General features: G+C 41.7%; 1 protein-coding gene and 1 long non-coding RNA gene across 3 annotated transcripts in view; one reads left to right on the top strand and one right to left on the bottom strand.

The window, feature by feature from the left end:
• Positions 1-25,315, bottom strand: part of Marchf11 (membrane associated ring-CH-type finger 11) — a 119,470-nt gene that overhangs the window by 24,691 nt on the left and 69,464 nt on the right. The window lies entirely within an intron of this gene.
• Positions 17,078-19,968, top strand: LOC113833948. Its single transcript, XR_003482123.2, has 2 exons — positions 17,078-18,635; positions 18,945-19,968. It is a non-coding gene; the product is annotated as an uncharacterized LOC113833948 (long non-coding RNA).

Genomic DNA, 25,315 nt, shown 5'->3' with positions numbered 1-25,315 from the left:
ATTCTTTACTGTTGTGTGTAGGGAATATGTAATGATTTATTTTTGGATGTCATAATTAAAGCATTGCCTGTAATATAAGCTGAAACTTTGGATTTGTAAATGGTGTTAGAATATTTAAATACAGTAAAGACCTTCAAAGTTAGACTCAAAGTTTTCCTGCCGTATGACATACCATGAGCCACACAGGTGTAAATTTTTGGCTTAAAAGTGAAGTTTCGACAGGTGATGGTGGCGCATGCCTTTAATCCCAGCACTCAGGAGGCAGAGACAGGTGGATCTCTTGTGAGTTCGAGGCCAGCCTGGTCTCCAGAGCGAGTGCCAGGATAGGCTCCAAAGCTACACAGAGAAACCCTGTCTCGAAAAACCAAAAAGAAAAAAATGTGTTTGGATGTCAAGTAGGCAAGGGGTAGAGTGATGTTGATATTGATTATTGACATGATTTAGAATTACCTAGGAGGCAGGCTTCAGGATGGAATGCTGAGTAATTACCTTAACTAGGTTAATTGAGGTCTAAAGACCCATACAAAACATGGGAAACACCATTCACTTGGCTTGAGTTCTGGGCTGTATAAAGTGGAAAAACATGGTTGACTTGTTTTATTCTCTACCCCTTGACTGTGGAAGCAATATAACTGGCTTCTTCAACTACTGCTGCCAGGGTTTTACCCTTGAATTGTGAAGCAAAATAAGCCATTTATCCATTAATTGGCTTTTGTCATGGTATTTTATCAAGCAAGAGAGGGAAGCAGGGAGAGAGGGAGGGAGGGAGGGAGGGAGGGAGGGAGGGAGGAGGGAGGAGGGAGGGAGGGAGGGAATATATATATATATATATATATATATATATATCCAGGATAGAAAGCTAAACAGTTTTCCCAAGCTTATCCTATTTAGGACTGGAAACAAGACATAAGCTCAGGCAGTATGACTCCTGCAATCATACTGTTAACACATTAGATTTTATAATTCTAGGGGACTTTATGACAATTTCATATATCCTCTATATCTTCCTCTTTGCAGTGCTGTGACATGCCTCTGGTGATGCCCCAGTGCTGTCACCTGTGGTTTGTTGTGGAACAGAATTCTAGCTGGGCTTGTGGCTGAACACTAGTCTCTGTTCTTCTGTGTAAGAGAAGGAGGGCTGAGCCTTCAAATTCCATCAAAGAGGGCTCCTCGGATCAACAGGAACCCTCAGTGTTTGACATACTGATACAGAATGTGAGAGAAGGTGATCAAGGGGGAGCATGAGAAGGGGAATGAAGGGATAGGAGGAAGAAGGGGAGGAGAGACCTCTCTCAGCTCATTTTATTTCATTCTCTCAGATGTCATTCATCACTTTGTGAACCAAGCATGTTCCTTCTCTTTCTCTTACTGACACTGTTTCTCATCCATTCCCATGGGGCTCCAAAGCCATGTTGACTGCACTAGCCAGCCCTTCTTCCTCTCCCTCTTCAAAGGGTGACTCTTCTCTCCTGACCCTCATGTCCACTATTAATGCATCTGTTTAAAGCCCATTATTTCTCACTTCAATCACAGACAGACCTACGGTCTCTACATCTTGCACAGACCACAGATTTTTTGACAGTTGAAACTGAAACCTATCCCCTCACATTTACCACACTGCTGAACTCACCCACCAGTGCCTGGAAATACAGGATACTAAGAGTGGTTTCTGCCATCTGTGTGACTGTCAAGTGGTCATTCTTTTCACATTCATCATCATGAAGTCCTCGATCTGGCCAAACCACCAGTGAATGGAGACTTGTCCTTAAAAGTCTAAGTTATTTCCAAATTTTCCTCTCTGCTTCCTATGTCTTCTCTCATCCTTTCCCTACCTGTTTGAATCTGTATCTTAAAGTTAGGAAAACACAGACACAATCACAACAATCACAGAAAAGGCTGAGAGAAGGGAAACCACAGGCAGCAAAGGCAACCCAGCACGGTGCCAGCTTAGACTACAAACTCTCAGGGGCATCCACAGTACTTCCCGAGTCTGGAAATCACAGCTTCTGAGATAAGAAACTTCCTCTCCACATGAAGAAGATAATTTCTCGAGGAGTTGAATCTCTTTAGTTTGAACTAATTTAGAAAAAAAATAAACAGGAACAGGAACTATTTAGAGGTGCTTTCATTTGTTCCAAAAAGATATGGACAATATACACAGTCAGAATTAGCAGCACTGTGTGAGGGTCCATGTTGGTCACTCTTCTTAGAAAATAATGTTAATTCCTCTGAAACTGTCAGATGGTGATCTGACAAAAATATTATTACTAATTTACTCAGCTTTGTTACTGCCAGCTGAGAAGACAAGATACAAGAAAAATGTAGGAATTTTCTATAAAACTTGACCAGAGATCAAGTCAAAACAAGACCTAAAGTTTCCTTCTGTATAAAAAAATTCCAACCAGTAAAACATGCTTGGGCACCTAGGAAACCACTTGAGAGATGTGATTTCCATCCTGTTACCTCAAAGAGTTAAAGTATTTTCTAAGTTAAGCGCCCAATTTGCTCCCGGAAAAATAACATGTGCTGAGAGGAAACCAGGCTTAACTTGGAGAGTGCAGTTCCGTTTGGTGAGCACTAAATCATTGAGTCTAAAAGAATGTGTCATCTTTGTTTTTACAAGAAGGCCAGATATGAATCATAAGCTAATGGGTCTGTAGTAAGATGATAGGTGGGATTACTCACCAGGGCTACTTGAGAGAACATCTGCTCCTAAGGAGTGTCTTCATCAGAAAGAAATGATGTTAAATGAAATCTATTTTCAATCATCTTTATATGGTGTTTAGATTGCAGTCCTAGAGTTATGATTGAAAACATAGGCAGATAACTTGCTATGGTGGAATCAGAGTGACAAGAAATTGTAATGTCCCCTTGATTACAGGTCTTATTCATTGTAGAGCTGATTTACAGGCTACAAGATAGAAGTGGTTTCATGGACTTGAACAGGTCTTCCTTTCTACAAAAGCAACTTCACAAAAAATTTTAGAACTGAGATAAAGCCAGACAAATGAAAGCTGAAATCTGAACAACTTCTGGAAAATCATCAGGAAACAGAACCAGGTGTTTGGAAAAGTTAACAACAACTTACAGTATGAAAGAGGTGTTGCAATCATTGACTCCATATTATAGATAGATGGGTGCAATGGAGGGAGCAATCATAGTCTCAAAACTGACACATGAAGAAAAGGAATGCATGAATAGTTCCATAGGCTACCCCTTCAATTTGTTGTGCATCTCAGACTGCCTTTTCTCTCCAGATCCTCCTGTCTTAGTGTCTTGGGCACTTGTGCCACCACACCCAGCTGTGAACCAAAGTGTTTAAACATTGCTTACATGCTATTCCTTAAAGAAACTAAAGACTCAAATAAATTACAGCTATAGATTAAGATGTACTATTGTTTAGGTACCCATTCACTCCAAATTTAAATTCTAGACAAAATAGGATCAAAATATTATCATGAAGACTGTTTCATTGTTATTTATCATATATTTATAGTACAGATCACTCATTTACAATAATCCTCTCTCATGTGGTACCAATAATTCTAATTTTTATGCTCCTGGATGGCAAAAGCAAAAGCAAAGTTCCAAATTCTCTAGTTGGGTTTAAGTTTCTATAAGGACCAGAGAGTTGGAAAATCTCTGAGCCTACTTTCTTATGTGAAAACTGTCTTCATTCTAATCTCTTGGCTACTGTAAAGGCACATGATTGACTGACACTGTCCTGACTGTAAACTATCACTTTATTTAACTAGAATGCCTGGACCCAAGTCATATGATCAAGAAAAGAAAAAGGAAAGAGGGGAATGGATAACTCAAGTGTTCCAGAAGATATGAAAGCTCCATGTTATTGGATAGCATTCAAAGTCAATGAAACATTGTCTTCCAAATTCCTGGAAATCTCAGAGCAGAACAGATCAGGACAAAAGGGAATCTGGCTCATGGTCATATAAGAAGGGACACACAATACGGGCCAGGACAAAAGAAATCTGTCAGCCTGAAAAGTTCCAAATTCAACTCTAGGATAAGGGGGAATTGGTGTGAGATGAAGGTTTGGTTGTGTAATGAGTCACAGCAATCAGAGGACTGTGACTAGGATCAGAGAGGGTGCTACCCAGGGAGCATCTGTGGACAACTATTGCAGGATTCACATGAGCCTCTCAGGGTGGCATCTACCCAGAGTTCCCTACAAGGAAACTTGACCTTCATTTACAGGCCAATTATTTGAGAATAGATTAAGGGTCCTATAGCTTAATTTGGGGGCTTGTTGAGAAAAAGCACATGTATTCCTTTGGTATCGTCCCCCTAATTCCCAAAGAACTATCCATATCTCACCTCTCTCACTTGATTGTCCTGAGTTTTTTTATATTTTCATACACTAGGCAAGGTCTGTGTAGTGAGATGAAAATATGCATATATCTCTCCAGTTCTTGAAGCCTTTTGTTACCTTTTCCATCCTTGCTTAAGTTTTTTAATAACAAATTAGGTACCATTATTATTTGAAATGAGAGAAATGTTATTTGTGTGACAACCATCTAATGTTAGTAGCCTGGATTTTGTCAGACATGATTTAGAGGTGTGTGCCAGTCACAGTGCCTACTCATGACTCATTGACTCATATGGAGTCAATTTATGTTTGTCTGTTGGGCACTTAGGACCCCTAAGTATAGGGCTCCACTGTTCTCTCCACAAAGATGCAAGAATTGTCTTTGCTAAAGGAGAGTATTAAAATTTTCAGTGTTTTTTGAATTTGCTTTTTCCACAGAATTTCCACAGATGGAAGCTATCTTACTGTCTCAGTCCATGCGGACCATGCACTGCACTGAGTATTTATGATATTAGGGGGAAGGACAGTGCCCTTGGAAATAAGGAGTGACAGCAGAAGGCAGATAGCCTCTTCTGTGGGATTTTCACAGTGCTTTTGTCTCTTGCCTATGGGAATGCAACATAATGTAGTAGGAAAAATATTAGAGGCTAAGAAGTGGTCCCACAACCAAGCACTTCAGTTCATAAGCACCTGAGTAGCATTCTATGTGAATGGCACTGGACAATAGCTATCGGTACAGGTTTCCTGTGCTGGATATTTTATAAGAGGAAGACTGAGCAGTGTGTAATTATGTACACACCCAGGAACATAAATGTATATATACATATATATATGCATATAACAATAATTAATAAAAGCGGCAATGAATTGAAAGCAAAGTAAGGAGGGTATATGGGAGGGCCTTGGAGGGAGGAAGTGGAAGGAGGAAATGATGTAATTGTATTGTAATGTCAAAAAAGCATATTAAAGCAGTTTTGTAAAAAGGAAGCCATACTCCCAGAGGAATAATATGTGTCTTACCCAGCCAGCTTGCCTGAGCGAGAGCAGTTATAAGAAAAGGAAGGCTGGCCCTGTGATCTCTTTTGCTAATTCTCACACTCATGTGATACTATTTACCTTCACGGCCTCCTGATCAGGAGTTTCAACCTCCAAAAGTATGAGCTCAGTGTTTTCTTAATAAAGTACTCAATCTTGGGCATTTTGTTATATCCAATAAATAAATAAAAAGGAACTAAGACCTAAGACAGTTATTAGAGAAAAAAACTTATGTTCTCAGAACTTGTTCTACTTCCCTAATTAGAGTCCTGGAGACTGAATCAGTGGAAGAAGACCACAAAGAGGCTGAGTTCCAGAGAAAAGACATAGTCTATGAAGCAGAGTGATGATCCTGTGGCATCTACCTCATGTTCAAGGTCTGAGAAGTCACACTACGGAACACCACCACCAATGTAAAAGCACCCATAGAATGTTTGCACACGCATCCCCTTAAGAACTAAAATACATGCAACCATTCAGTGTGCATTTATCAGATGCCGTAGAAAAAAACTAAGTTTGTGAAAAAATTCCAGTTCTCAGGAGACCAGAAGACTAGGTATACTCATAGAGAAAATGAGTATGCTGCTTATTGAGTGGAGGCATTTCCTTTGCTGGGGCCAACAGGGGAAGCTTCCAGGAAAGTAACCCTGAGTCAAACTTAGCAGGATGGATAAGAGACAGTTCCTTGAGGAAGCTGCTGTAGACTTGTGGAGAAGAAGGAAGTATTTGGAAAGACACTGCTGGGCAAACAATAAGGTTTTTCTTGCTAGGAAGTAGGACGTAAGTAGGCAAGTGCTGAAGGGTTTCCACTATCAATCAGAGCTTGAGTCCTTAGCATTTACCATAGCACAAGCACAAGAATGCCAGGCTCTGGGTGCGATGGGATGGCTCAGAGACATCTTCTGCTTAGTTCAATCTTGCTTCTTCTCTTTTCTCCAAGGGTGAGCAAAAGTGGTGAGTCCCAACCTAGGTGCTCTTCTGTCACATGGCTCTTGTAACCATGGAGTGGCAATCATTTCCCTACCCCTGTCAGTAAGGGGACACATTTTGGACAACAATGCATGGCAAGAATGACCCTGTGACTACCCCCAAGCAAAGGCTGTCCCTGTGTAATCAATGTGAATTTCCTAGCTTTTGTTAACCACAGCAGTTAACAAGTCTGACTTCCCTGAACTCAGCTCAAGCTACATGGAGAGGCCCTGGGCCAGTGGAAGTGGCATTGTGTGCTCAGAAGCTTCAAGGTATTAGTCATGGGGTAGAGGCACCACCTGGAAACAAATTCTCTAGCTACAAAGCACACAACAGCCACCATGCTGGCCACAGACACACAGAGAGTCAAAACTCTTCCAACTTCAGAATCAAATGCAAGAGAGTCATCTGAAGCCAGCGATCTGCTCACCGGATCCGAACTCACTTGTGGAAACCGACACACCGAGGCCCTGGTGGCAGCTCTGCCTCCATCCACAGGCCCAGGTAGGCCAGGGGCTGTTTCCAGTTCCCGTTCAGCGTCACTGCTCAGAGTCATCTGACGCCAGCGATCTGCTCACGGGATCTGAATTTGGGGGCAGAATCCAACACACCAAACACTCCTGAGGCCCCAGTGGCAGTTCCAGCTCCATCCACGAGGACAAACATCAGAGTATTGGATCTGTTTACATCTACCAGAAGGGAACCTTGGTCCCATACCCACCAGGAGAGGAAGAGACTCCTGCTACTCCCACCAGAAGAAAGGATGAGAAGTGGACAAGGTAAAAGCACATTCAACAGCAGAAAATACAATATGACACCACTGGAGAGGGGAACCATACAACAGCAAGACCTGAACATCACAATGCAGATGAACCAGAAGAGAATGACATTATAAACATCTTCAGGAAAATGATAGAGGACCTCAAAGAGGACGTGAGAAAAATCCCTTAAAGAAATGGAAGAAAAAACTAACCAAAAAAATACAAGATACCAACAAACCTCTCAAGTAAACAGTTCAAGACCTAAAAACTGAAATAGAAAAAATAAAGAAAGCACAATCTGAGGGGATGCTGGAAATAGAAAAGCTAGGTAAACGATCAGGAACTGCAGACGCAAGCATAACCAACAGAATACAAGAGATGGAAGAGAGAATCTCAGGAGTTGAAGACACACTAGCGGAAATAGATTCATCAACCAAAGAAAATCTTAAGTCCAACAAATCCCTAACACAAAATATCCAGGAAATATGGGACACCGTGAAAAGACCAAACCTAAGAATAATGGGTATAGAATAAGGTGAAGAAATCCAACCCAAAGGCGCAGAAAACATATTCAACAAAATCATAGAAGAAAACTTTCCCAACCTAAAGAAAGGCATGCCAATGAAAATACAAGAAGCCTACAGAACACCAAATAGACTGAACCAAATAAAAGGTCTCATTGCCACATAATAATCAAAACACCAAACATACAGAAGGAAAAATGTCGGGTAACCTATAAAGGCAAACCTATCAGAATCACACCTGACTTTTCCATGGAAACTATGAAAGCCAGAAGGTCCTGGATATTCTACCTACACTAAGAGACCATGATTGCCAGCCCAGACTTCTATATCAAGCAAAGCTTTTAATCAATATAGATGGAGAAAACAAGATATTCCATGACAAAACCAGATTCAAATATTACATATCCACCAATCCAGCCCTACAGAAAGTTCTGGAAGGAAAACTGCAACCCAAGGAAGTTAACTACAACCAGAAAAATGTAGGCAATAGATAACCCCACTTTGCCAACAGTCAAAAGGAAAAATGGATAGAATCCCACACATAATTTCACCACCATCACCAAATCAAAAACAAACAAGAATGAACAATCAATGGTCATTAATATCCATCAACATTAATGGTCTTAACTTGCCTATAAAAAGACACAGATTAGCAGAATGGATAAGAAGACAGAATCCTTCCTTCTGCTGCATACAAGAAACACACCTCAACTTCAAAGACATATGGTACCTAAGAATTAAAGGGGGGTAGCAATCCTAATATCCAACAATCTGGACTTTAAACTAAAATCAATCAAAAGAGATGAAGGAGGTCACTTCCTACTCATCACAGGAGAAATCCATCAGGATGAAGTCTCAATTCTGAACATTTATGTCCCAAATACAAAGGCATCCACGTTTGTAAAAGAAACATTACTAAAACTCAAATCACACATAAAACCACACACACTTATAGTGTGAGACTTCAACAGCCCACTCTCACCACTAGACAGGAACACCAGACAGAAACTTAACAAAGAAATAAAGGAACTAATAGAAGTTATGGTGCAATTGAACTTAACAGATATCTATAGAACATTCCATCCAAATACAAAACAATTTACATTCTTCTCAGTGCCACATGGAACCTTCTCTAAAATCGACCACATACTTGGCAACAGAATCAAATGCAAGATAAAGACAGCTAGGCATGGGTCAGTCTCTTCTTCTCATCATGGTGAGAAGATGTAGATCCATGGTGAGAGCATGTTGAGATTCCTGGTGAGAGCATGCTGAGGCTCATGTGATGGGGGAAATCCTTCTGTGTATATGTTAGTCTTATTGGTTGATAAATAAAGCACTCTTGGCCAATAGGGAAGCAAGTTAGGCGGGAGTAGGAAAGAAGGAGGATTCTGGAAAATGTAGTAGGGAAGGTCATCATGTGATTCCAGGAAGAGAGGACGCACATATCTGGTGTCCTCTGTAAAATAAGTCCTTATAAAAATAAATGGATTTATAGTTATGGTTGATACTTAAGACAGAGCTAGAAAATAAGAAATCCTAGTCATTGGCCAGCAGCATTGTACCAAATATAGATCTCTGTGCGTTACTTGGGAGCCCTGAAGCAGTGGCAGAACTCAGGCAGCTGGCGGTAAGAGTTATTATTACACTCAAGGTGAGAACATGCTGACATTCATGGAGAGAACATGTTGAGACCCATGGTGATAACATACTGAGACGCAGAGCAATACGTTGCTAGCATTTCACCAACTCCTTTGATTTGCACAATTTCTCAACCTTTCTCTTCACCGTCTTTACATAACATTCCAGTTTGTGACTCTTCTTTTTCACAATTTCCTCAGTATCAAGTAGTTTACTAACTTTTTACTTAATCTAATTTTTCATCCCCATCTCTTTTTTCCTACATCCTAGGAATTTTGTAACAATAAGAACAAAACAAACAAACAAATAAAACCCTTAAAAAAACACTAGAGGTGCTTCCTGGGTGATAGAAGTGTCTAAAGATAGATGGTGGTGACACAAACATAAAGCCTGAATATTCCCCACTCCCCCACTCCCTCCTACCCCCCCCCCGTAGTATATACTGAACTTAGTGGACATGCATGGTATGTAAGTCATATCCGATTAAAGCTAAGTTTTATAGGTTTAAAATAAAGTCAGGGCCTTAAAACAGAAAAACAAGACTCTAGGCAAGAAGGACCTTGTCTTGCTCACCATTAAAATAGGGTAACTGTACAGGCTAGTGTGGCTCAGTGATAGAGCTCTTATCTAACATACATATTGCCTAGAGTTCAAGTCTAACACCACAAAGAAAAAAATATAAAACAGAATTCAACACTTATTTCATACGGTGTGGTAAAGGTTAAGTAAAATCACACACACTCCCTCATACACACACACACACACACACACACACACACACACACACACACACACATATAGGCGCAGCACCAGAGGGGCTGCATTTAACTAAAATCTTTGTTCAAAGGGCAAAAGAGTCCTATCGTGCACCTTCTCTGAGAACAGGAAATTCCTGAACCCTTTGTTTCTAGGTAACATCTGGTAAAAGAATAACATTGCTGTGTCTGTGTATGGCTACACCATCCAACTTCCTGTTAGACCCCATCTATTTCATGCTTCAGTGTTCTAATCAGCATATTGACCTTTAGCTGAAGTCCAAAGAAGTCCCATTCACTGACAAAAATACTGTAAACTCTAACGTGTAAATTGGTAATTCGTTGCCTCATTGTAAGGAGCACAAGAAGGAGAGCTGATGTCCTATTTTATCCTTTATTTGGGAAACAGGATAATACAGTAGATGAATGCCTTTCTGTAACACTTTGGCCTTTTCATTGTCCCCCAAGGAAAAGGAAACAGACAGAAGCTTTTCCTCAAGGGCATCTTCCCCTTGCTTAAATGTTATACCACTCACTCACATGATAATTGAGAATCCACGAATCTGATGGCCTTGCAACAGTGCAGGATGCTACAATGTCAGGTTCCCAGACAGAGCCCCTGACCATGCAATGGGGATGGAGACCCATGGCCAGTAACTGCTAGGAGCCAAGAGACCCAGTAATCCCAAGACTTGGAAATTCAGGGAAGTAAGTGTGATTTAGTGTTTTGAAACATTAGAAGCAATACATGAGGAAGGAAAAACAACATTCCTCAGTTATAAGCACTTCTCAGCTTGTAGCTTTGTTTTTTAAATATGGCCTTCCACTTGCCTTTGTTGAGATCTGAGTTTTTCTTCCATGCCTCACTCTATAGAAAGTCTTCCATGCAAGTCTATAGAAATATTCAAATAACAACTCCTTTCATCCAAAAATCTAGCATAACACCTGATTTCTATCTTCATATATTGCACAATGCATGTGAGTAATATGACCACTGGATGAGACGTGGGACTAAGCCATGCATCATGCCCTAGAGCCACAAACTATGAAAAAAGACTGTGTACTTTCCAGTGGGCATTGAGTAGATAGCAACCCAGAACAGCTTCCTGGTGGAGGCAAATCTTTCTGTAAATATCAAGGAGAACCTGAATGTGTAAAAATCTTAGCTGAATCCATCAGCCTAAGCAAGTACCACAAAGGGTAGATGAGTGGGTTGCCTCTGCCATGTCCCATTTAAAACAAACCTGTGCCTGCAGGACTCCAAAGAAGCCATCTCAACGGTAAAAGGTACAGTGCAAACTATGATTGTAAAAGTTGGTCCCCATGATGTCAGCAGCAGGATGAAGTGTGTCTTTGTAATTCCTGCTGACCCATGATTATCCATCCATTTGCCTGCTTCCCCGACAGCATCATGAGCTCTCACAGCAGGGACTAGAACTTATCGATGAGACCTTGTAACTTAGTATCCTGATACAGAATGACATCAGAACTTAGACACACTGAATCAGGGTTTTGTCTTATCTGCTTTACATGAGGAACAGAATGAAAGGCTCACCAAAGTCATTTTCACTTCTAACCCACTCTCCTCTCTCTCTCTCTCTCTCTCTCTCTCTCTCTCTCTCTCTCTCTCTCTCTCTCTCTCTCTCTCTCTCCCCTCAGATGAGCATGCCCCAAGTTTATTCAATAGTTGTCTACAGTCGTCTTTGATTGGCATTTCTAGAAATGGTGCCAACACCACCAGTGAATAATGCCAAACATGTGTGACACACAAGACAGACCTCTCAGCAAAACGAAATCATGAACAGCACCAAGTTCAAGAAACCCCATCCTTCTCTGTTACATAAAAGGATACACAAGACTGTGTCTAGACCATGGATGCACTGGGTGAACTTAAAATGCATTTATTCCAGTTCATCCATGGTTATTTTTTGTCACCACAGGGAGCTGGCATGGGAGTAACAGAAATCACCTGTGTCATCAATGTCAAAGGAGGTTGTGGAGGGGGCACAGCTCTTGAGCTGAGACTTTGACCAAAAGTGAGGGAGTAGAGCATTATTTCCTATGAAAGCTTTGATTATCTTGACAAACACTCCAAATGAAGGAATTTTACAGAACACAATGAATTTAAAGCCTTCTGCCTGGTGACTTGCTTTTACTGGTCTATTAAGCAGGGCATTTATCCATCAGCAGGCATGGAGGCACACACCCTGGAACATCCCTCTGCTTTAGCTACTCAGGGGAAAAGACCCAGAACAAACATGAGGTTTGACTTTAGGGAGACTTGACAAGAGAGGGAGACTTGAAGAAAGTGCTACTGATCTTTTTCTGAAAGTCAGATCACCCTAGCTTTGGTTTCCAGTAAGTTATGTCCCTGTTAAAGGATAATTTGCTCTCCAACTAACTTCTTCGGGGAAAATAAACAAAATCTATGTTTGGAAGAACTGGGGTTGCATTGACAATAGTAAAATCAAAAGATGACTTATAAGTTTGAAACAATGAACACGTTGTTGAACAGAGGCAACAATATTAAACGTGACCGCCCTTTTCCACATCCTCCATGGAAAGCAAAAAGCTTCAGAACACTCAAAGCCAAGGAAGTGGAAAAGGAAAGCAGGCACTGGTTTGCAGTGGTGAATGAACCATCTTGGAAGGCTGTGCTGTGGCTTCTGTCCTTAGAGGAAGAGAGCTGAGTGGTTGGGACAGAACTACTGCCAGAGTAGGGACAGAAACCAGGTAGCAAGGTGGATGAGGAGACAGAAGAAACCTCAGCTGCATTCATCTAAGTAGCACTGTGACAAGGCAGGGAGGGTGCAGGGGACTCTACAAAACAAGAGTCACAGAGCTTGGAGGCAACAGCCCACAATGTTCTCTGGGAATTGTCTTCTCCTTTCATTACAAGGCCACACAGTACAAGGCAAGGTTAGTATTTTTCCAGAGAGCTGAGATACCTGAAAAAACTGCAGAGTTTTTTTTCCCTGCAGCTTTGGAAGCCAAGCTGGACCTGGAGAACATCATGGAGACAGTACTTGCAAAAGGTGTACGCAGATGTCTTTGGGCACACATGTGTGACTGGTCCTTTGCTCTCCACCTGCTGTTGAGAAAGGGCCAGGCCTTGGTGACAGTTCTAATTATTCCTTTTCCATTTCATTATTTCACTTCAGGAATTTGCTTGACCTTCAGAACCTTGGTGTCCTTGGCTGAAAGACAAACAGAGCTAATCATTCCTACCTCACTGCTCTGCTGTGAGCATCTGTCACATAACCAGAAATGTATGTGCCTCATCTCTGTCCCCACATCCTGGCATGTGGCTCTTAAAGCCACTGGGCTCTCTAGAATCACAAGTGTCTTCATGTATATTAACAAGAAGACTGGAATCTGGAGGTCTTGGATAGCTCAAGATGAAACTGCTTCCACAGGGGCCAGCCATGTGGTTAGAGGACTGAAATTTCATCCCCTCTCTCTGATCTTCAGTGAGGAGGAGGGGTTAAAGGCTGACCTGACTACGAAGGACCAGTGAGATAATTAATCATCTCTGGAGAATGAGACCTGTATTAAAACATAAGAGGAAAGAGCTCAGAGAACTAACTCTGCAGTGACCCTCAGAGGCACTGACTTTGCATCCTTTCCAATATGTCTTGTCTTTTACACCACCTGTGCTCATGTCTCATCTTATTGACCACCTAATCAAACTCAGGCGTTTCCTGAGTTTACGAGCAATTCTTGCAAATTCCTGAGATTGCATCTCAGGGAAGGGTTTGGAAATCTCTGATGATGGGGAATGTACTACTGTGTATGTTTATCTTATTGATTATTGAATAAAATACTGTTTGGCCAATGAGACAGCAAGTTAGATGGAAGTAGGAGTCAAAGAGGATTCTGGGAAATGTAGTAGAGAAGCTGAACCAGGCAGGAAGTGACATAACAAGGAGACTCATACTTAAGCGAAAGAGAAACAGGAAGGGCTCTCTTTTCCCCTCGGCTCCTGCTTCAGCAGCACAATGTGATCACCAGCTAGGAGGGACACCAATAAGGCGTCCGATAAGATAAGTCTTATAAAATATATAGATGCATGATAATTGAGACTGAGCTAACAGATGAGAATCCTAGTCATTGGCCAAGCAGCATTGTAACTAATACAAGTCTCTCTGTGTATTCATTTGGGCCTAACTCGGGCAGGCGGCTGTTGTAAAGCTCACATGTGGCAGTGGGGCTCAGGCAGATTTTGACAGAAAGATTTATCGCAACACTCTGATCTACAGCTTCCAGAGATGTAAGAGAGAATTCAACTCAGACTTGAGATTGGCAATTGATGGTCAAGTTTGGGACAGTCTTATAGGTCTAAACCTTAACCTGACCAGATGTCAACTCATATAAGTCCATAAGGTATTGACATGTGAAGGAAGCTTGTTTCTAATTTGAACTAATTAAAAAAAAGAGGCCCCAGTCTATGATCAGGTGGACTTGTAACTTTCAGATCTCTGATAAAAGTGCAGGATGGCAATGTAGAGCAGGAAGTGGGGCAAAGAATGAAGCAAGACACTTTCTGGCCACCAAGCAGAAAACAAAACAACTAAATAGCAAGAGATGAAGGGATCTGGATCCTACAGTTCCTAAGAAGCGAACTCGCCCATGACATGACGCCCTTCCTCTAGGCTCCACATCCAACCTCGCAGTGCTACCCTGGAACCAAACCTCACCTTCAAATCAGTTTAGCATATTGAGTGATAGATATTCCATGTCAGAACTGCAGCATTCTGTCACTGTCCCCAAAACTTCATGCCCATTCCACAGCTCAAAATGCATTGAGTCCAATCTTTAAGAGTTGTCAAAGTCTTACTTGCCCCACCCTTGCTCAGCAGCCCAAAGTCCCTTTGGGGATTCAAAGCAAACTCAGCTGTGAACCCCTACAGAAACATACGCACTACTAAGATAGAATGGTGGGATACAACATCCCAAAGAATACTAGGGTGTGGTCTGACAAGGGCTTGGGCATCCATATCTTGTCACTCTTCAGGTTGCCATCCATGCGGCCTCTCTGTTGAGCTGATTTTGTGCACTTCCTGAAGCTTCCCTCAGCAGCTAATCATTGTTCCTGCAAGTCTAACTTCCAAAGTTCCCTACTGAAGCTTTGGCATCTTGTTCACAGCTTCCCACATTAGCAGTTGACTGTAGAACTCTGACTTGTGCACTGTGTAACCTGAAGGCTGCCTGGAAATTTCAGTACCAGATACCAAGATCCATAATGCATGTTGTCAAAACCAGTCTTGCATGTGTGACATCAAGGTTTATTGTTTATCCAAGCTATATAGGGTCTTCATAATGGCTGCATAATGCTTCATAAATGGCTGCAGTGGCCCCTTGCTGCCTTTCTGGCTGAACACAAGGAAATGAATCCCACAGTTTTGAGCACAGAGGGGATCCAGGACTCTTCTTTGAGAAGATTCTTCCCTGGAAGGTCTTTGAAAGAATTCTGCACTTCTAAACAACTCAACTTGTGAGGGCTGCAGCCTTGGCAGCTTCTTAAATGCCTTTAGAACAAGATCCCTGGGAGCAAGCACTGAGGTGGCCCCTCTTTCCTAGTGCTGGCCACAGTCTCCTTGGTCACACCTCTCATATGCTCTCTTCCTAGCCAGATTGCATTTCCCTTTTCCAATCTGCCCACTGTGCTCCGCATCTCTCTTTGCTTTGACTTCTAATCCGGGATGGTATTATGGAATCACAAAACCTACCTTCTGTCAAGTGCTGGAAGTTCAGATGCTGAATGCCTCCCCTCCCCAAACATATACAGGAGGCCATACAATAAAGCCCTGGTCTTCCAGGTGACACTATGGGGAAGTGATAGCTCCTTTATAAGACCCTTATATTGCTGGGTATATACCCTGAAGAGGATAGTGGGACCTGGTCTTTCTTTTGTTCCCCAGCCATGAAGTGAGCCATTTATTCTGACATGTTCTCTTTGCCATTGCCACCAAGCATCCCCACTAGAACACTGAAAGAAATGACCAACTTAATCCTAGACTGGAAATTCTAAAACTGAAAGTTAAAATAAGCCTTTTTTCTTTATTAGCTGGTTATCTTAGGTATTTTATTACAATGGCAGACAATTGAATAAATAGAGAATTGTAACTTCTACTGGCAGGATGTGGAGGGACCTTAGAACTTGTTTTACAGGGAGAGTTTGGTCAAGCATGGAGGAGCAGACTAGAGAGAACCAAGGAAAAGCAACTGGCAAACAACTGCTGATATGACTGCATTACCAGAGATTCCCCCCAACTCATAGCTGGCCCATCAACAAAAGACCATTATACCCATCATGGAGTTCCCCCACTAAGCTCCATTTGAAAAAAGTATGCCTCTCCTACTTTTCAGAACTGATTTATTCTTTTTTTGTCCACTAATCATAAAAGGTATAGTGAGTATAATTTTAAAGCCCTATCCCTTAAAAACAAAAGTGACAGTGTAAAGTGCCAGGTTGACACTAGAACTAAGCTCATACAGTTCGGTCACTGTATTCAAAAGCTGTTTTACACAAATGAATAATTGTTCTGTGTCACTGAATCAAAGGAGACATGATGCAGACACCTGTCCAGCAAAACTGCTTAGGTACGTGTCCACCCCTGACTCACTGGGGTCTACTGGTGGGGAAGGAATAGCATGCTGTATAGGAGAGCAGTAATAATGGCACAATACAAACATGAGATGTAAATAAATTGGGTGTCCATGTGAGCTGCAGAGGCTCATTTAAGAAATACTGAGGGAAAATGCCAGGTGACTACCAGCAAGGTCACAGCTAGTGAAGGGACAGCAGAACAAAAGATGTGTACACTACAGAAAGTAGCAGAAGACCTGGGAAGTCTGTTCAGTCTAGGAAGTAATAATTACTTCATTCCCTGAGGTCTGACAAGAAGATGAGGAGGGGAGGACCCCCATCATGAGATAACAGGGTTAAAAATGGCACAAATAGAAAACAGTGTGCATGTTATCCACACAGCCAAGTACACAAGGAAGTGAAATATATATATATATATATATATATATATATATATATATAGTTATTTCCTCAAAATCACTATAGCTTAAGGTGATCTACCAATGTCCCTTCATACACTGGATTGGTGACAACTCCATGCCTCATGATTTATTTTCTCTTTATGACAAAACAGAGTAAGAAACTCCAATCCCAGAAGGAGGCCACCAAGACTAACGTCCAGGTCACTTTGTCACAGAGACAGTCATCACCAAAGATGACCAGTGTGCCAATGGAAGGCCTGTCTACACTGCAGAATACCACTGAAAGAACTCCGTCTTATTTCTGATTGACTTTACAAAGGACAGAGTTTCACCAAGATAATCTTTTTGGATAGATGCTACCTTCCTGAATTACACAAAATGTAGCAATACATTCATGAAATGGGGGAGGGGGCAGAAGGCCTCAATGGAGGAACGGCACTTACTAGAATCTCAACACCAGGCCATCTTTGAAGAACCAAACAATGGGATCCATTCCTCTAGTTCTGATATTTTAACCAAGCGGATATTTTTATTTACAAAGGAAAGCTATTATTTCACTTTTAACAGAGATAGTTTATAATGCCAGAATTAGAAGTAGCAGAAATCTTGCTTTTAACAGAAAAACTAAAGGAAAAACAGATAATTGGGAGAAGCCTTCAGCGTCTCTGGTTTCATCTTCTCAGGGCTGTTTAAGGTCAATCTCCAGCATGCTCAGTTTTCACATATATCTTTGTTTATCTTCCAGAAACTATCATTATTCTGTGTGGCAGTAATCTCTACTTGTCTTCCAGTAAGCCTAACCCAACCCCCCTACCTCCACCCAGTCCTCCCCTCCCCTGACACCCTGGCCTGGGTACCAGGTTCCGGGTCCTCACAAGACTTACTTTGCCATCAGGATGAAATGGTTTTCATACTTACTAATATAAAAATTGACTACACCATCCATGGTTGTTCACTTTTTATGGGTTATGATTCCTTTTGACAAGTTTGATTATTGTTTTGAGAATCAGAATCGTAGTCTGAAAAATTAAAATAGAAATCATCTCAGAACTCCTGCTCTTTAGCATTTAACTCTCCTCTGTGCCTTGGGCTGTTGTGATTACTTTGTCCATTTGTACAGGAAACATCAGTGATGCTCATAAGTGAGATTGCAACTCTTGGTTCTGCAGTGATATTTTTAACAGAAGCTGAGATGGGAGTTTGTAAAGGGCATTTTGAAGGAAGAATAACTTAAGATGAAATATTTAGCCCATCTCCTTATTAAGACAAAATTTGCGAGTCTAATTTCAGCCATTATTTTGTAATGAGTGCCCTCCAGTTCCTTAATTCATCAATTTCCTCCACGGCTCTTGCATTAGCTGTGCACTTAGCCCTTCTTCCTGTGCTGTCTCAGGCTCCACTCAGGTCCTGTGCTGCCAGCTTCCTCCCCAGCTAAGGACCACTGTCAAGTGGCTCTTGATTTCACAGCCCCATCCACTTAGGAGAAGGGAATGAGCTCATCAATAAAGCTGAACCCAGAGCCCCGCCCCCACCCCAGAAGCCTGAGAGAAGATAGCAACAGGATACATGAAGATATTCATGTTGCATATGCAGATAGCCCACATGTTAGCAGGTAATCAGAATTGTTAAAATATTGGGCGGGAAGCAAGAATAAAATTATTCCCACAAAGAGGACATGCCAATTAAATAGGAAGTTGGATATGTTTACTTTTCCCTATAGTTACCTTTGTCAGTAAAAAGACTTTGGCTTACACTATTTTCAGATATGTCTTTGGAAGAGCTAAATGTTACAGCCAAAGAGACACAGCTCAGTAGGAAAGCACTGGCTGGCGTAGGATGTGGAACAGAAGACACACTTTGAGTGGTAAAGAAAATGATCTCTTTTGTGTTTATCAACTCAGCTTTTTTTTTTTTTTCAAAGGTGTTCTTGTAGCTGGTGTCTTCAGTGTTGGTGATGCAAGGCTTTCTCTATTTGTCTGACTGATGCCATCACAAAGTTGGATCCACATGTATAAGATCACACTGACCACAGACTTCAGTGCCAGGACCTGAGGAACTACCTCTCAGCAGAAATGCAAGGCACAGTGCATTACACCAGTCCCTGCTGATGCGCTCCTCTAAGCAGGGGTGGAGCTGCCCTTGCCCATACTTATACTTTCACCAAACCAGATGTCCAAGGGGCTGGGTGAACAGTGTCTGTAAAGCAGAATTGTTTTAGCCTTTGATCCAGAGGGTTGGACACCAGTTCTCAGGTGTTTTACAGGCACAAAACAATAACCTCATGAAGACTTAATGCTGCCCAGACAGGGTGTTTGAGGAGGACAAACAGAGAGACAGAGTTGGACTCAATGTGAATGGCAATGTCACTCCAACATCAGCTGGGCTTTCAGGGCAATTACTTAAGTCACAGGTTGGCAATACACAGAGAAGGACAGATGTGCTAACGCTGCGGCCGTGTGTGTGAATGCAGGGATATCACCAGTGTGATCAGGACATTGAAAAATGAGGGCCTAGTGTTGAGCTGTCTCCTTCAGAATAACACTCACTTCACACATGCTGGGCCAAAATGCTTACTACCATGACCAACCACTCTGGAAATTCACAGATTGATTTTTTCAATACAGAGATAAATAAAATATGACTCCGTCAGCTTTCCTATAGCATGATTCATTCGGGATGCGGTGAATTATTTATTCCTGACTCTCCGTGCTGCCTGCCTATTTATTCACTAATCTTTAAAGCTATATGGTAAAACGGTGCAAACTGTCCTGAAACAGATTCGCATGTATGGACATTTTAAACAGCTATATTTTACATATATCCGGGAGGAGAAATCAATGCTTCTGGGGCAACAGAGAATCTGGCCCTCAAGAAGATGAAATTATGGCTTCTTTAATTTAAACCCATGTATCATGCAAAATAAAATTATTCTTTCATCAACATCATCGTGGTCGCTCTGCTCATACATAGTGCAAAGACAGGAGACTAGTAAAGGCCCTCCTCACATGTAGCATGTAGCCCAGCGGATGTTAGATTTTTAAAAATTACATGAAAAAGTCAGGATGTAAACCTGTGCCAATAAACCTGGAAGAAGAGAAAGGGAAAAAAACATAGGTGGGTTTGGAATTCCAAGAAACCCCTTAGATAAAAAAAGAAAAACACACACACACAAAAAAAAAAAACGGTATTTATGCCAGTCACTTTTCAACGGCTGTGAAATACTTCAGATAAACATGGTTAGTTTTAATTGTTTCTAGTTGATACATCTAGATCCAGCTACATGGAGACTATCGATAAGGCATGTATAGATTAAGTTGGCCTGTGGGCTTGTCTGGGGGTGACTCTCTTGATAAACTGAGGTGGGAAGATCAGCTCACTGTGAGTGCCACCACTCTCTAGGAAGGGGACGGTGATGGAGAAGTGATCAGAGGAGCAGGGACACACAGGCACTGATTCATTGCTCTCCACCCTTGACTGTGCATATAGTGTGACCAGCTGCCTCAGGGTCCTGCTACTTTTACATCCCCAAAAGAGTGGATTGTAAACTGGAATTGTGAGTCAGATTTCTCCTCTGTGTTGTGTTTGTCATGGTATTTAATCATGGCAACAGGAATGCGATTAGACAGATAATTTAAAGGAGCAAGATGGACTTTAGCCTACCCTTTCAGAGACTCTGGTTCCTGCTTACTTACTTCTGTTGCAATGGGGCCTGCCGCAAGACAGTGAGACATCACATGACCATATGACAAAGAAAATGTTTTCACCTCATGATGGTTTCAAAGTAGAGATCAAGAAAAGGGAGGCAAGTTCCTACATCACCTTCAAGATCATGTATCTGGGGACCAAACTGCCTTCACTAGACACCATTACCTAAAAATTCTACTACTCATAAGAGTGTCACAAGTTAGCCACCATGCCTTTAGCATGTGGAAGAAATTTAAGATCCAAACCATAACATTTTATCCAAAATGCTAGAGATGTATCAGTAAGAATCATCTATGAGGTGCAGTGGACACAAGCGTTTAGCAGAATGCAGATGGCAGATGTGTTGGCAGCGTTCGGAGGCCTGTGAAGAACACAGGTAGCAGGAGACAGACCAGAAACATGAAATGAGTACAGAGAAGCAGGCCTGGTCTGCATCAAAAGGGAACTTAGTTCTTTTAAAGGAATTGAGATTTCTCCCAAGATGGCTAGACAACCAACTGCTAAAGAGGTTAACGACAGACATTTCTCTTGTTGCACTGTGCAACAGGAACCTGAGTGTAGAAACAGCAGAAATGCCATTTAGAAGATGCTGCTATTGGTCCAAACAGGATGAAGTGCATTGGACAAGGGGTGGCTGCATATGACACAGGGGAGCAAGGGAACAAAACACAGAAAGGTGGGGTTTAGAAAGGAAGGACATTTCAGGAGGAAGACCATGAGATCCATTACAGACTCACTTGGAGTCTAATTCTCCTTAGGTATGCAAAAGAAGTTGTCAATAGGTAAGTAGTTATTTATTCACACAAAAGACTTCTATATTCAATAGAGGAAGAACCAGGATTTTAAAAAAATCAAAGCAAAACACAGACCCCTCTCTCTCTCTCTCTCTCTCTCTCTCTCTCTCTCTCTCTGTCTGTCTCTCTCTCTCTCTCTCTCTCTCTCTCTCTCTCTCTCTCTCTCTCTCTCTCTCTCTCTCTCTCTCCTGTGTGTTTATATGGTGTGTGTTTGTGTGCATGTGTGTGTGTGCTCATGTGAATGTGCAGGTAAAAAATAAACCTGAGCATTCTGAGTGAGACAAAAAGAGAACTCCAGAGGAGCCAGGCCATGGCTGGCTTCAAGAACAGTTTCATGATAGTAATGGAAGAGTAAGTCAGCATTGAGTGGAGTGAAGAGCCATCCAGAAGTGAGGAGAGAGTTAGTGTGGACACCCTGTTTAAAGCACCTGGGAGAGAGAATTACAGCAGTGGCTTGTCAGCTTCTGAAACTAAGGGATGCAGCTATGTGAGTCTGTGTAACTTACACCTTTGGAAGTAACCCATGGAAAGGGACACATGATAATGGGGGAAAGTAGGAGGGAGAGCAGAGGACAAATGCTCATCCAGGATGAGCTTGGAACCATCGTGGAAAGATAATTCCTGAATAACTCGATCATTCCTGTCTGGTGCCAGATGGAGAAACGTCACTCAGGGAGCAAAACTCTAACATCATATAGGTTTTGAGGGAGGACTAATACTTCTAAGCCCTAGAGTAAGATAATTAGAATATTTGTGGTTCTCAAATACAAAAAAAAAAAGGTCACTGAATATTGTGTTTGGAACTAATGAAGTTCCATCTCACATACACTCACATGAGCACACACACATGCGCACAAACACACATCACATAAACACACAGGAGAGAGAGAGAGAGAGAGAGAGAGAGAGAGAGAGAGAGAGAGAGAGTTACATTTCTTGACTTGCTGACAATACCATTTAGGGCTCTTCAAGTTCTTGAGTTTATTCGGCCAATTATTCCTTTAGAGCAAAAAGCAAGCACAGAGCTCCATTTTATTACTTCTACTTATAGTAATAAAAACTCAATCTACAGGTTCAAGGAAACAATGCAGAATGCAATGGAGTAAAATGAAGTAGCTTAACACACAGTACTAAATAACTCTCCACAAATGGATCCCTGCCTCCCTTGGCTTTATGTCCATTCATTTTCTGTTAAGTGCTTTAACTCAGGGGCACTCTCCCTACTCCAGTAGTCAGTCTAAGGACAGCAAGCATAGACCAGCAAGTGCACAACACTCAAGGGCTATGGGGGAACTCCTACAGAAATTCTGAGAGGGGGATCCTGTTTGGTTTCTCAAGTTCACCTCAACAATTTAAATTCCCATTATTCATTCACTCTTTTCATTTTCAAATATGTTTTTAATTGAAATAGAATCACATCATTATCCTTTCTACATTCCCTTCCAATCTCTCCCATGCCCTTCAGCACTCAAGTTGGTATTATCTTTTCACTCCTTCATTTAACCTATCTGTATTGAAAATTCACAATGTTCCAGCTACACACTGGAAACATTGCAGAAAAGTAAAACAGCTCTTGGGTATATATGCCAAATCTCACTCAGGTAAATGCAGCAGACTCCTTCCTGGGAAGTTGGTTTCTGCTCTTGGGTCTCTGTTGAACAGAGTAGCCTGAAAGAGCTTCTCAGTGATTGTATCATCCCAGGTTTAAGCTCACCTCCAGATCCTCAAGAAGCTTTACAACTCATTTATGCAAGTGGACAAGTGAGGTTAGGACAAAATCCAAGAGGAGTCTATTCCTCTCCTTGGGAAGCCAGGCCTGCTGCAAGACCTCTGACCAAGAAAACATGGCAAAAGAGACATACTGGGGACAAACATGGGATAACAGAGCAACATGGGCCACAAGTAAGCCACCCCACATGAGTGCCATAACACTGACCAGGGCCCAGTCTGTTAGTGAGACTAGAACATAGACTGCCTGGCTAAGCCAAGCCAAATTGCTAACATATAGGTTACTGAGCTTAAACAAGTAGTAGTTGTTCGAAACCACCAATTTTGTGGTGCTCATTCAAGTTGGCAAAAGTTAGTCAATACACCCCCTTCTTCACATTTTGTTCCTGCTATACTGAGCTCCTTGTTCTGATGTGAACAAAACATGCCTATTCTGAACTCGCCCTTCCTGGTGACTTCATCTCACCCAGGTAGACACATGCATCACTTCTTTCAAATTTCTGCCTAGCTGCAATCTGTTGGTGAAGTGAAGCCCTCTGCAATAGGCCAGGTAGTTTTAAGCCTAAATGCCACATCCCAGATGAGCACTTCATGGGTTTTGTGCATAAGATTTACCACCATCTGGCATAATGCTTTACTACACATTTACTTATTTATTTTAATCCACCTTGCCCATGATGACAAGCCATTTCATTTATTTCATTCTTGCATGCTTGCCTTAGCACATATAGTGACTGTGACATGGTAACAATGTAATACATATTGGTGACATAAGCAAGAAAATGAATGAATGAAGCAAACAAAGACATAAAAACAGACAATAACTGCTATGCAGAGATTTAAAATTCAGTAACAAAGTGGTGGTTAGTGAGTCCTGTGATGAAATCAAGAGCCACAAATTAAGGTAGCAATTGAGTGGGTACTTAATTAAATTCAAGATTTTCTCAGTTATGAAGTCCAAGCTGCACTATCAATGTTGCTGTTAACAAACCCACTTTACTGTGTTACAATAGCTCAGAGAATGACCACTGTTGATAGAATCAAAGAGCAGGACTAAAGCTTATATGTATACTGAAATAATCTTACCTAACCTGTAGCAGCTGTCTTTATTCCAACTGCTCCATCAATGTCCTGCCACCAGTATCACTATAGCTACTGATCTCACATGTCTGATAAGAATAATGTCCACTTTTTTGAGCACTTGTACTTTTCTAGGCACTGCTGTTCTAGAAACACTGGCTTTTGAATCATGATTATTGTTAACTTTACTCTAATACTCAATGATCCTATTAATATTCTAGAAACTCAGAGACAGGGAGTTGAGGTACTCTGTCAGATGGCATAGAACTACAAAGCTGTCTTAAAATATGAGTAGTGCAGCTCTAATGCTTCTACCTTTCTTCACCCACATATGACCCCTTGCATTGATGCCAACACCTTATCTAGGATTGCCTCCAAAGGAAACTTCTGGTTCCTGATGTCTCAGCATTATGCCTCTCCCAGGAGTGCTTCCTCTTCCTTGCTCATAGGAACTGTCAAAGCATGGGGAAAGAGGCTCATTCCAGGAGAGTGCTGGATGGGACTTCTCCACATTTGCAATGGAAGGCAGTCTGATGGGGGAGGTCCTTCTGTGTATATGATTGTCTTATTGGTTGATAAATAAAGTACTGTTGGCCAATAGGAAAACAAGATAGGTGGGACTAGGAGTCAAGGAGGATTCTGGGAAAGGTAGGAGAAGGCACAGTGTCACCATGTCAGCCTGGGAAGACAGGATGCTTGTCACTGGCGTCCAATAAGATAAGTCTTATAAAATATATAGATTTATGACAATTAAGGCTGAGCTAACCGATGAGAAATCCTAGTCATTGGCCAAGCAGCATTTGTACTCTCTGTGTTACTTGGGACCATAATGTTGCTGCAGGCGGAACTTGGGTGGCCTGGCCGAAAATGCTCACTTGGCAGCAGGGCTCAGGCGGCTTGGTGGAAAGACTGATTGTTATAGCAGTCTGGTCCAGCCACCTACTATCTGACTGTCTCTGTCTCAGGATACTTTCTAGTACATTAG

This window comes from Cricetulus griseus, chromosome 2 (assembly GCF_003668045.3).
Source record: "Cricetulus griseus strain 17A/GY chromosome 2, alternate assembly CriGri-PICRH-1.0, whole genome shotgun sequence".
Taxonomy (NCBI): domain Eukaryota; kingdom Metazoa; phylum Chordata; class Mammalia; order Rodentia; family Cricetidae; genus Cricetulus; species Cricetulus griseus.
The sequence above is the reverse complement of the archived record's forward strand: the minus strand, read 5'-3'. Positions and strand labels throughout refer to the sequence as shown.